The following is a 14,033-nucleotide window of genomic DNA, read 5'->3' as shown; positions in this document are numbered from 1 at the left end:
AGTATTATTTTGAAACAGTCTATTGCAATGTTGGGAAACCTCACTCACCAGACAGCTACAGATTCAAAGATGTATTAGGGAGCAGGTAACAAAAAGGAGGGCCTTTTATTCCCAGATTGTGCGCGTGAATCCGGCTTGTGTTGACTGCAGTAAAGGTGCTTACAAACTAAGGACTCTTCAGTACACTAAACCAGGATTTGCACCTTTTCACAAATCTGGGTTTAGCTCATTAGACTTTCTGTGCATTTGCTATGATCTCACCTTGAGAGCCGTAAGCAAGTCAAATAAAGAGAGAGCTAAGGGAGAGTCTCCTTCAGTTCTAGTGCTGCCACTGACACCTGTAGCACTGGGAGCTGCAGTGACTCAGTGAGAGAGCTCAGCTTTGCGCTTCCTTCCTCTTCTTCACCTTCAGATTGTGGCCAGGATATGGTTTTGTGTCAGAATAACTTGGAAGCTGCTGATGTACACTTTGGACATGACAGCATGACAGCAGATGGGACACACAGTCAAGGACTTCATCTCTAAACATTGACAAAAAAAGTCATATATGATAAATGACAGAAGTTGAGAAGAAAAATGCCTCGGCTTTTTAAGCCCATGAAATTAATATGCTTTTAATGGGAAGCTAACCCTGAAATATCATGCACGGCTCCAGAAATCTCTCTCCGTCGTCAATATTCACTACACGGATGTCTCTTGGGACAGGTAGAAGCTGACAATTTAATAAATGAAGATGGAAGCAGAATAAGCTGATGTCTTAATCAACTCTACATTCGGAAACAAAGGAGCTATGTAAAGTTCCTTCTTTATTCACCCTTTCCTCAACACTAGTTGATCATATCCGGTCATAGGAATGAAGGATATCTTCACCTTTCTGGCAGCCTCTCCTGTTTACAGCATTTTGTTTTTTTCTACAGAGCATGTTTCCAGGGAGAGAAAAAAAAAAAAAAAAAAAAGCAGCGTTTCACAGCTCTTCATAAAATTGTCGCCAACCCAAATGTATGAATGTCATTCTCTCTAGTAAGCCCTTTCTCAAATAAACAGTCCTCAGCACGCCTGCAACTAGCAAGTTCAGCTACAGCAAGAGCTCTAAGCAGCAGCCGCTTCCCTAATTGCTTTCTACTCCACCAGCAATCAGCATGGCTGCTGCAGACTGGTGGGCACCGAACAATGTATGGGCAGGAATTTAAAATGCTGCCTTCCAAAGCATGCTCTGCTTCAAGCTGGTACTTGAATTCCTGACATTCTCTAATCATCGTAAATTCATAAAGCTTTGAGGGTGCAGGAAAACATGTGCCAGCTTGGGAGCCCACACGAAGCCTTGCTGGAAAGATGAATGATTCACTTGAAAGAAGATCCTGAAGCACAGATCAAATTTTAATAAGTCTTTGACTCTCTTTTCTAAATGTCATCTCCTAATGACACTCTGGAAAGATGCCGTCTCTCCTATCGGATTCTATCTTGAAAACGCTCAAATGCTAAACTCATGGTAGCTGATAAGTTATCAAACAACTTTGCTTACTAGACCTTAAACTGCAAGGAAAGAATGTTTTGTGGTTTGTCTTTAGGTTGTGATGTTGTTTGGATGTGCAGTACCTGCTTCTGTATTCAACTGCTAAATGAAACATTTCCCTGTCTTTGCAGTCAGGTGAGAAACTGAAACTGTTACTGATTTGAATCTGAATTCCCCTGAAAATAAGGCCAGATATTCAGCAAAGTCCTGCACTCCTCAAGCTCAAAATCTCACCTTAGACACTGTTTTTTCACACAACAGGCCAGTGCTCAAGGAGAGGCAGGGCAGTAGAGCTGGCAGTGGTGAATCTGGGGCAGGAGGCTCTGTGCCATGCCAAGCACCTCTGCAGACAGAGCAACCCCAGTGCCTGTGATTTACTGTGAGTGCAGCATTCTGGCTGCATCTGGATTTCTTTCAATACAAATACAAGTGCACCCACATCAAACCAAGCATAAATTATGAACTGGAAATGGTGAGGTTTATTTTTTAATGGCCAGAAAGAGCCAACCTGCAATAGATGCCTGAACCCTGTGGAAGGTGACTTTGGGGAACCATCTGAGTTAATAAAGAAATGACTGCATGAGGATGTCACTATTTGCAAAGGGTAATGGCAGCAAAAGTCTTTCTCTGCCAGTCTAAATCACATCTCAGCCTGAAGCAAGTATGAGCTGCAGGGTTTTCTATGGCTGTTGCTGTTAGTCAAGGATATATATGCAGTGAGCATATACCCTTGGCTGGAAATCACAGAGCTCCTGTGACAAGGAAACAAGGCTCTTGCCAGCTTATTGCCCAGGGCTACCCCTGGCATGTGATATAGCATTACTGGTGCAGGCAAATGTAAATAAGAAGATACTAAAGCAAACTTTGTTTACTGATGCAAACTGCCAAGCATAATATAAGTTTTCAGGGTGAATGCATTCCCCATCATAGAAACTGACAAGTCTTTTTTTTTACTTTTTTTTTTTTTCTCTTCATTTTGGGCCCAAGAATTTAATGGACTTTGTGTTGAGCAGCACCTACTCATGACATTTTTTTAGTCTCTGGGAAAGCTTCATACAACCCCATAATATGCCCAGAGAACAGTGTAATTCTTATCAATGTAATGTACCTTTTTTCATTACTCATAGACACACTTTATTTCAAAATCCTAGGCATCTTTTCATCCCACAACATGTTGATAGAAAATTCTCCTTAGTTATGGGCTGATCTTTCCTGTAGCAAATGGGGCAATAAACCTACGTATTTCTGCTCTGACAATTTCTGTGTTGAATCTTATGGATTGTGTGGGTATTTTTGCTTTTACAGTGATGCACAATGCAGATGAACAACACAGAAGAACTTAAAAACTTTTACTACATGTACTGAGTTCACCCAAGATTAACCTTAGTGCAGGAGGAGTTTATCACTATCATAGGACGTACAGGCAATGCCATGGTAACAAGAATCTAGCAAAGGATAACTAGGGATGCTGATAGACATCATTGTGCACATGATTTAATTCTAAGACCATTTAATCTATGCTTTCATATCTGTTATGTTTTCAGGCCTACTTTGTAGTGAATTATAATTTTGGAAACTCTAGTTTTAAAGGGATCGTGAGATACTTGTGACTGGGAGTCACACTGGGTGATTGAAAACAATCCCACACAGGTTAATGAAATGTTTAAATTTAAAATTAATATTTGGTAGCAAGAAGTGCTGTACAGTCTGCTCTGTACTTTTTTGACAAAAAAAAAAAAAAAAAAAAAAAAAGTCATGTGAACCTTGAAGCTATTATTTTCTGTTGTAGCATCGTGTTTTAAAATTTGAGATGTGTTTGGGGTTTCAGCTCTTCAGTATTGTATATAAATTTAGTAATAAGGTTGTACAAACTGAGTAATAAAGTTGACCAAGATAACATATTTGATGTACAAACACTTTCTAACAAAATATCAGTAACATTTTCCCTGATGTATTATTGCATTATTAATGTATATTTTCTCATACCTAATGAATACTTCCTGATTTTTTTTCTTTGTTGCTGTTGTTGTTTGTTTGTTTTTGTTTGATTGTTTGTTTAGAGCTCAACATGGTATCTAGGAGAGCTTTTATCAGCTAAAATGGCACTTATTATGTAGGTAACATTTATAACATTCTGTATGTAATTTTTATCATTTTGTTCACAGTATGTTGGTAAGAGTTAATTCAGTTCAATTAAAAGCCAAAACAGAAATAGCTAATAAAACATTGACAGTAAAATATATGAGTTTCTGTCTATAAAGAAAAAGCTGAATGAGGAACCAAATGCCTAAAAATAGGTTTAAATTTTTGAATGGTATTGAATTATTGAATTGCGTTCTAGTGGTGTAGACTAAATAATGGATTCACTAGATTCAGCCCTAAAGGATTTACCAGAAGATCAGATAAATATAGTTAGAGACGTGAGTGAAAATATAAAAATGTCATCAAGAACTTTCAAAGAAAATCTTGTTTTTAAAAGCAGACTAACTGGAGACAAGCTGAAAGAAAGAGATGGATATTGGCTGCTTAATTAGATAAAGCCAGTACCTTAATTTTAATGAACTTTCAGGAAATACAAGTGGCATTAAAGACCACAGCAATTTGCATCAACAAGTTCCTAATGGGTCTGATAGATAATATTGCCTTTAGCTAGAAAACATCTACAATAAGAGCTACTTAGCATTCCCCTTGTATAGAAACACATTCCAAACATTTCTGGCCAATTTATTTTAAATACTTTGTCTGTGTTTTCAAAATCTTCACACTTACACTGCAGAATGGGCAGGATTAATCAGTGCTGATAAGCCTAATTGAGGGCAGTTAGAGATGTGAACGTGAATATATAGAAAGCTGCCTTTTAATGATCCCTTTGTAATTATCAAAGGAGAGTTCCCATTACTTCTTGGCAAACTGAAACAAATCAAAGACTCTGCTTATTAACAACCTGTGCAGAAACCAAAGGTGTAAGCTGCTACCATATCTTATGGAGCAAAAGCTTAGCAATGAGAGGAAAATGCAGACCTTTGGAAATTTTGGAACAATATAAAAATGTATTTCAAAGCTATTAATAATTTTTCAAGCATGATCAGGAAAGATTTATAAGTTGGCGAGTTTATTGCAAAGGAACACCATTCCTGGACTTCAGCTGTAGAGGAAGAAAAATGTGTTTTGTTTCTACTGGTTAAACTCATCAGAACAAGCTGTATACTTCTGAACCTGCAAAATCTGCTGCAAGCTTCCTTAACTCATCATTTGGCCAGATGTCTATTAGTGACTAGACTGCAGATGGCAGCAAGGGGGGAGGGGGAGTGACAGTCATTTGCCATCTTCCCAGATGTTGGGAACAGGAGAGGACATTCCAGAGGACAAGAAGACATTCCCAATGGCCAATTCTCCCTTTCTCCTTCTGGCACAGCTGGTGCCACAGGTGTGCCTGGGCCATGGGCATTTCTAACATTGTCACAGCAATTTTCACTCAGCTATTAGGGAATTAGTTGGAAACTACAATTTGCTGTCATATTAAAGGTGGCCTGTGGAATCACTCCATGTCAAACAAGAGCTTTGGAACTGCATGTGGTCCCCACAGGCATGGAAGTAGACGGTGTAGATGGGGAATGGAAAGAGAAAATGAAGAAAAAATAGAAAAAGAAGAAAACATAATGGCTAGCCATGAAGAGTCTGGGAAATAAAATAACATGAGGGAATGAATAACTGTGAATGCTTGATGAATGTCAGCTGACACCACACTTGATAAGTATCTTAAAGAAAATGTCTTCTGTATAACGTGCCACTATGCATTAATGCTACCACGCTTTATTAGCTGCCAGTTTGGGGTCATTTCCTTTTGAAATGCTGCTCAGGTGTTATTCCTGAGCCTACATGGAAACTACCAGTGAGTGCTGCAGGGGCAGATGTGCCTCCTGAGCTCAGTTTTGGTGGATGCGCTGTGAGGTTCTCCACCCAGGTCCAAAAATGCTTTCATGTGGCGTCACTCACAGCTCATATAAGCTCAGAAAGCTTTCAGGTGTGAGTTTGAAAAGTTAACTTTAGAAAGTGACAGCTTGCCCTTTTCGTTATCACTCTAGACCTTATACAAATATCTCTCACCAGCTTTTTATTATTATTATTATTGTTATTTACACAGGTACATTTGGAAATGTTCATCAGCTCAATTTTAGTCTTCTGAAATGACTTTGTTGCAATGCCTATAAATGGCTATTGCAGATAGCTATGCATCATTTCAGGAATTAATTGCTTATTAAACTCTTGGTTTGGGGTGGAAATGTATGGAAGATTTCTGCAAAGGCTGATGTTTCTGATATTAGCTGACTGCTTACTGTTAGAAAATTGAGAGCAATTATTTCAAATTAGAATCCACTGAGCCAACTCTTGCATGCCCAGATACGCACCAAGTAACAGCTCTTAAAGGTCCACAAAGTGCATTTAACCATCACCGTGTTGTCGTGCCTGTACATAGAATGCACACAAGTTTCTACCTGTTCAAAGATACTCAGAAATATACTTTCTCTGAAAGGAGTATAAACAGTGTCTGTCATATGTCACTGTGCATGAAGCAGGAGAAAAAAAAAAAAAAAAAAAAAAAAAAGCATGCATTTATTGATAACAAAAAGCTTTATTATGTTATTAGGTACACAAATTGGAACTTGAAAAAAAAAAAAAAAAAAAAAAAAAAAAGAAAAACAAAGATTTAATTCAGCCACAAATGGTTAACTTTGGAGAATTAATGTAATTCTTGAGTCTTGGGCAAGGAATAAGACCCTGAACTGAAAGACTAGGTCTGCATGGAGGATACAACCCTGCAAAGAACTTCCCAAAGAAGTACAGCCTGTTGTCTTGCTCCCCAGTGGTCAGGCACTGCTGCAGTTGCTCCCTTTGCTGCCAACACCAGCACACCTGGGTGCGAGCAGTAGTGGCTTCTGAGGACATGCAGGGCTTCTGCATCTCACAGCACAGCGTTTCCTTGGCAATGTCTCGGGACTTTCTCTCTGGAGCTTTTTTTTTGATAAACAGCGATAAATAAATATAGTTTTGCATGTCAGTGAATTGGTGATGTATTTCAACACCTACATCACTTCTTATTAGACCTACTCATTCTCAGTGCTTGTTTATCCTGGTGGAAATCTAATAAAAGACTTTCTCATTCTTTTTAATATCTTCTGTAACAATTACTGTCTATCCGCCCTTGGTGATTATTTCACATATTCTCATACATGGTCCAAATATTACCTTTCAGAGCTGGATATTTAGAGGCAGTTCAGGATATAAATTGTATAGGTAATGTAGCTCTTTTAATTGCATATTTTTCTGAATTTAGATTAAGCTAAATAATGGGATGTCATCCATTTCAAATTCAAATTAGGGTAACTTATTCCACCAACAAGTGAACTTTGTCTTCATAATCTAGCTCAGCAAGTAAGCATGATGTAACATAGAAAGTAGTAACTGAGAGTGCTTTAACTAATGAATACACCATAAGAAATGCAGCTCCATGTTTGACAGCTAGACCACTGAATTTTTATTTTTATTAATTGGGAGACCCTTACAATAACCTCTGTTAATCAGTGCCTAAGCAGCTCACAGCACACTGTCAAGAGAACCCTTACAAATGAGAATGCTGCACTCCCCTGTAAAGATATGAATGTGAAAGTGTGTTGTAGTCCAGTATTGGTTGAATTTTGCAGAATTAAAACCAGGCCACAACATTTTCAGTGCACAAAGTGAATTTATAGAATTTCATAACAAGTTTCTATTCCACATAGCAATGTTTCCTCCTTTCTCATAGTAAATTTTATAAAGGCAATTGTACCAAGAACAATTTGGGGTATTTGGAAAATCTCATTTTATGAAATACATGTAAAAAAGATGTGTTCCATCCAATCCAATAGTCATTTTGTAGAATTGCAGTCCCCCATTTCCTTTATCACTCTTTAACAGGCTGCCAGGAATGGGAATCTGAGTGCTCCTGTCCTTGAGCAATTTTAATTGAAGATGCTCTGAAGGGGTGAACTGTGCTGACACATACTCTGCATCGGGGTCCTCTCCGGTCACTGGCAATTACAATTCCCTCTGAAATGTTCTGTAACACTCTCCATCCAAGCATGTTAAACCACTTTGCACATATCATATACTGACTAACTAATGAGGGCATCTTCAGAGATTTGTAAATATGATCTTTAGGTTATCGTTCAGGAAACTGAGGCACAGAGAAGTGAAACCCCTGCAGAGAGGACCCAGCTTGCCATCACACGATAATGAGGAAGGAACTCTGGTGTCCAGCTCCCACCACAGCTGTGTGCATACAAGACAGCAACCTATTCCTTACCACAGCAACACATCATCAGCATCATTTTACTACTACTTTTTTTTTTTTTCTTTCCTTAAAAAAGGCTGTATTACGGAGGTTTGAATGTCATCATGATAAAAATTTGTTTAAACACTGTTGAATGTTTGACAAATCCACAAAACGAAGGAAATTCAGACTTAAGGCTGAAAATCCAGACTGACACTCCAGCCTTACCAATACTGCTACAAACCTCCTTGCTTTTGTGCTTGAAAGACAGACCTCTTACTTTAGTAAATGCTGTTTTTTGTAGTTAAATTATAGTAACAAGTGCTCCAGTTTCACTAAACCCCACTACCTACAAGATTTGGATTACTCAGATGTAACCTAAATCTTTTCTGCTGGTGGTGTGTTCATTTGAAGATAAGTAACAGGGTAAGTAGGCTAATATTGGATCGGAATCTCCTATGGATAATTCAGCACATCTCTAATTTTATTGCGACTATTTCTCTAGTTAAATTTAGATGAAAGAGGAAGACGTTTATTTCCTGCCTGCTTGTTGCTTCCCCCTCCTCCACAAGGTATTGAGAATTCTGTTGTATAAACTCATACATGCAGAGAAGTTACAAGTGGCAACCACAGCACCGTATTAATTTCCACCATATTTCCAGTGAATTTGATTATCCTATGGATGATACTGGCCCACAATAATTAAGGTACCAGTACTGTAACTTAAGCTTGGTCTTCAAACTCACCTTGCTGCAGATACGGATCCAAAACATATTATTTGTTTACTGTGATTTTAATAATGTTTTGAACATTCAGATCCTACAAACATCAGTCTTCAAGTGGAGAAAGCTCAACTCCAGCCTTTTCTGGCAGTGGAAAATTGCTCACTATATTCACACACAACCAACCCTATAAGACAGCACCTGAACTAGCCATGAAATTTATCACATTAGTAGACTTTAAGGCATCTAGAATTTTTCCATGAGAAAAGAAGAGGTCCCATTTTTGCGCCTTCTGGAAGTTTTAAAATACTGAGCTTTTCCTCTTAACTCCTCTGCCTTTGATTTCTAGAAAAAGAAAAAAAAAAGGAGAAAAAAAAGACAGATTGTTTCTCTTGATGAGAGTGAATAAAGAGGGTGCTGCTATATCCTTTTCCCTTTTGGTTTCATCCAGCAATATGAACAGAATATGGGGAGGGAAAAAAAAAAAAAAAAAAAGGAAGGTTTGAGTAGGTCTGAGATGGAAAAGAGGCATAGGAATTGTGAACAAACAGTTCACCCACTATATAGCTTTCTGGCTAGAGCTTTATTGGTTTGAACCTTCCCTTTGGCACAGATCTTACCAGAGTTTGTGAATATTTGTCACCTACATTTTCTAGGGAAAAAGACCGGTGGGGGGTGAAGGCTGACAACACAGATGAAAATACTGGAACAACTTTAAAGCACAATAAAAGCCTTACAATGCAGCAGATGAATTAGGAAAAAATTTGTGCGTACTAGCCTATCCTAACAAAATATAAATTAGAAAGGACTCATAGTGAGGATTTATGTCTGTCAACATGGAACTTAATGAAAAGCAAATCTTGCTTTATGTAAGACTCCTTAATGCTGGAAACCAAATCCCCGGCTTGGTTACAAGAGTGTAAATACAAACTAACTCCACTGTGCTTGATGATCCTGTGGTAGATTTCCAGTTTGCTCTTGAGTCCAATAATTTATAGTAGAGGTGGATCCAGCTGTCAGTTAGCAATTTGCCTAGAACGAGAACAATATGTTCACATAAGCATAAAGATGTCCTAAACTTACATATTGCCACTCAGCTATTATTCATTAATGCTTTCCTCAATGATATTCATTTATAAGTCTAGCACCTTACTTTTTATGCTGGAGGCATTTGCCTACAAAGTCATTTTAATATTCAAGCTACAAAGGTGTTTGCTGTCTTTGACTCAGTTGACATTTACTTCCGAGAAACTGAACTAAAGTGGCTGGTAATTTCTATAAGAGGTGTTGGCATTAATTTTCTTGCTGTTATGCCTTGTTGCTCCAGAAGATGTTTGTAGATGCCAACATTGCCTAATTTTTTCCACTTTTACTTATGTTTGACAGGTTACTTATTGCTTATTGACTGTAGGAGGTTTATTGTGCAATTTCGCTTCCTCAGCCTTAGTATTCCAGAAAAAAAGACTTTATTTGTCTCATGACAGGATGTTTATCTGACACTAAGTCCTTTTGTTACAAGTAAAACTTTCAAATAAATTATTATAACCTCCACTACTTAACTATTAGCAACCTGTGTACACTTTCATTTCTGATTATATAGAAAGAAGAAAATGTGATAATTTGCTGAGTGCCACAGAACTGTCTAAATAATGTTGTACCCTTCTTATCTCTTATTCCTGTACTCTCAGATGAGGGAAATTACATATCGTTCATAGAAAAAAAAAAAAATCTATACTCATGAGTGTGAGGATTAACAAGATATATTTTATACTTGTATTACATATTTAAAACAGAAAATGATGAGTACCTTATGGCAAGTATATTTTCTAAGGTCATAGTCTGGCAGCTGAACAAGAAATAAAATTATAATGATTGGAGACAAACAGTAATTGCAAAGACAAATATTCATAAATGTGTTAAGATCGAGCTAAAGGCTTGGGTCAGTAATTATCTTTGCTTAATATTGTTCAGTGTTAATACCCTGTTGTATTACTCATATAGACAGATATTAACACACAATTCCTTTCAGATTTATGGATCCAGACTATAAACAGAGCTGCTTCATCTGACTCGAGAGAAACTTACTTTTTGGAAGTCTGACCATGGTCTGTTTGAATAAAATGGCACGATGTGGAAAAGTTGGGAAAGACCTGATATCTTCATGATGTTTTTCTTCTTTAAACTCCCACTTCACATCTTTTGATTCTTGCCAATAACTAGCACCGAATATCTTACAGAGGAATCATCTACAGAAGGAAAAAAAATAATCTGAAAAGTCATTTCAGCCAAAACACTCTATCCCTTTCATGAGAATGATTTGGAGGTTTATATCCACAACCCTGATAATCTCATTATCTCAATGGCCATACTGGTCTCAAGCCTTCCTGTACAAAAGTCACAGTATATTTTGGAAATTATTCTTTCTGCCAAGCCACCTTTGCAAGCACACATTTCATTTTTTGCTGTAAGAAGCAACTGAAGAAGCTCAGGCCTAGCCAAGGTTGTGTTTTGCCTCAGTTTGAGGAGAGTGGAGCTTGCCCAGCTCTGGAAATGCCAAAGGAATTTGTATAAAGACTGTAAAGCGCAAGCAAAACTGGGACATGATAATACCATACCTTTGTGATCTTAAAACTGTGGCTGTGTGCATGTAGATAGGGAATATAGGCACTGCCCCTGAAGAGAGTCAGTTTTGTTTTTAATGCCCAGCATTAGCAGACAAAAATAGAAAGTAGATAACGTTGGATCATCTGAAAACACTCCCAGATGCATGCTTTTGGCAGGTAATTGCATTTTCTTGCAACATGATAAAGAAAATCAATGAATTGAATACAGAAAGTGTGAAATGAGTATCTGTGTCTTAGTATTCACAAGAAAGTCAGCAGAATCTTGGTCAGCAGAACCTATTCATGTCTTGTCAACATACAGGCTGCATGCCTCTCTAGGGAGGGGAAAAATGCCATCCAAAATTGAAATATGCAATAAAATTATGAGAGTCCCATAATCTGTTCATCTCTTTCCGAAATTCAGTTTACACACATACTATACTTTGAAAAACAGAAGAGAGCAGAAGAACAAGTTGCTGATTTGAAAAGGCAGAGAAACGAGTTCTACAATTGCAAAAGATGAGGTTGATATGGATATAGAGTCTTGACTTCATGAACTTCAGATTTTTTCAAACACTTATCCTAATCCAAGCATCCATCACCTGACTCCACATCAGCTGGGCCACTGGAACAAAAGTCCTCCATTTGTGCAGTCACAGTCCAGTCCAGCGTGGTGGTTTAGAGACATACGGGGTTGCACACTCACAACTTGCACACAGGCTCCCCGGTGCCAAGACGTACTTACCAGCTTCCCAGCTGCAACTGCTGCTGAGCCCCTCTGCTAGGAAGGTACTTCTTGGTTCACAGTGATATTGTGTAATAAGGGAGTTTATTTGGCTATCGGCAGCATTTTTGTGATGGGTTTTGGGTTTTCTTCTGTGCTGATAAAAATGGAATTAGCAGGTATTAGCAACTAAATTAGTTAGTAGGCATTAACAACAAAAGGAGTTGTTCAGGCTCACTGAAGCAGACATAATTCTAGTTACAGGTAAAAGATTTTTTTCTTCAATACATTGTTTATTTGCCTTACTTTTTATGTATTATCTCTTAAGAAATTAATTCCTCTTAACCACAGCCCAGCGAACTTTGAAAGTCTATTTGCCACTGCCTTAGACTATTGCTCGTGGAGAAGAAACCCTTGCTATCTTCTCATTTACTCTCAGACAATGTGTCTGTAATCCCCAGAGGGTTTCTAATTCAACCTCAAGAACAGCATAATTTCAAATGTCTCTAGAGAAAATGGAGTTACAGAACACCAGCTGCAGAAAAGTATATGTTCAGGCTCTTCACACCTGTGTAATTAGTGCTCTGCTGAATTCGTTACAAATTATGAAAAACAATGATCTTATATATCACAGGATGTGGCAATGGCAGTTTCTTACATTAGCATAGAACGTATTTTTCACCAAAACTTTATTTTGATCTTATATTTATTTGTTTAAATGTTCTCACCAGATAAACCAGTGTTCAAACAGTCCCTGTTTGGAACACAAAAACACATGGAACACCTCTTAAATTCAAGACTATAGGTAGATTAACTTACTTGGTTGCAGTATTTCTTCAAGCCTTCTATAGAATATAACATTAATGAAAGTGAGACCACCTTAAAATTAAATGAACTGTCATGCAACTGTAAACTGGGAATGACTAGTTCAGATTTTTCCTTCAAGCTTTTAAGCATCCCTACTAATAGCTAAAACATTTCTGAAACAGTTTGACCTTTAAATTCTATTTGAAAAATGTTTCTTTTCTTTTGGGAAACTGCCTCCACTGAATCATTTCCAAGCCTCTAGGCAACTTTCAGTATCAAATAGAGAGTTGTTACAACTATTTCTAAGATAATTTTGGAAGTGAACAATGAGAGAAAATTAGTCTTAATGTCCAAAAAGAATGGTAAAAAATATACAGAAACTGTCTTTGTAATGTCTATTTCATAATCCAAATATAAGTAATTTGATACAGACCTCCAGCTTTGTATGATTTCTGTTATGGAAACTAACATATTTCAATAGTAAGGTCTTTTTAGTTCCGAGCCCTAACTAATTGGGTTATGAACCCCCAGAGAGACTATTAATTTTATTTTATTTTATTTTTTCTGGTATTTGCATTTCAGCTACGGTACTCGTGGAAATATTTGTCTAAGCTAGCTGAGAATAATGATTAAAATAGACAGAATGTTCATGAATGTTCATCATCTATATATGTCTCATAAGACAAACAGATTAAATGTCAAATTTTAATATGTGTTTTCTTTGCAGCACAGTACCTTTGATACAAACTAATAAAATTATATGACAATTCAGTGAATTATTATAATAGCAAATTGATAAATTTATTATTTGCTACTCTTAAACAGGTAACAATGAAAATTTGAGCTGCTGTCAGAGTTAATGAGATTTCTATAACTAGGTCTGGCTATGGTGAAAGTGGACTCTATTAAATGAGTAACAGTCTAGAAGCTTGCTATGCAAAATGCCATCTTATGTCACTTGAATCGACATACATGTACTATGAAGATAAAGAATGCATTTTTGCAGTTTCATGTTTGAACTCTACAGTTAGGAGTGCTGTACATATGGGTAATGGATAACCTCAATTACCTGGTTGTGATCTGAAACACTAATAACAATGACAACTCGAACCTGGTAGACTGGAATATCTAAATTGGAGAGAACCATCAAAAAAGTTTGCCTCAACAAAAGTGGACAAATAAAATAATAAATAAATGAATAAACAAGTGAATAAGTAGCATTACGAAGCAAAGCACGCTGACAGAAAAAGGTTTTTTTTTTTTTTTTTTTTTTAAAGAAAACAAAAGAGCCAGCACCATTTAATGGACAGAGACCTTAAATGTCTGTGAGGAACATCAGATGATGAGCCAAGCC

General features: G+C 37.2%; 1 long non-coding RNA gene across 2 annotated transcripts; it reads right to left on the bottom strand.

Annotated features, from left to right (window-relative positions):
• Positions 1-9,392: 9,392 nt before the first annotated feature.
• LOC110354286 (uncharacterized) lies at positions 9,393-13,816 on the bottom strand. Of its 2 annotated transcripts, none has more exons than XR_011811415.1 (4): positions 13,749-13,816; positions 11,894-12,029; positions 10,631-10,791; positions 9,393-9,577 (listed from the first exon to the last, which is right to left on the bottom strand). It is a non-coding gene; the product is annotated as an uncharacterized lncRNA (long non-coding RNA). The 2 variants fall into 2 exon arrangements; XR_011811416.1 differs by having other exon boundaries at positions 11,894-12,024; positions 13,749-13,809.
• Between the last annotated feature and the right edge of the window lie 217 nt (positions 13,817-14,033).

This window comes from Anas platyrhynchos, chromosome 9 (assembly GCF_047663525.1).
Source record: "Anas platyrhynchos isolate ZD024472 breed Pekin duck chromosome 9, IASCAAS_PekinDuck_T2T, whole genome shotgun sequence".
Taxonomy (NCBI): Eukaryota; Metazoa; Chordata; class Aves; order Anseriformes; family Anatidae; genus Anas; species Anas platyrhynchos.
The sequence above is the reverse complement of the archived record's forward strand: the minus strand, read 5'-3'. Positions and strand labels throughout refer to the sequence as shown.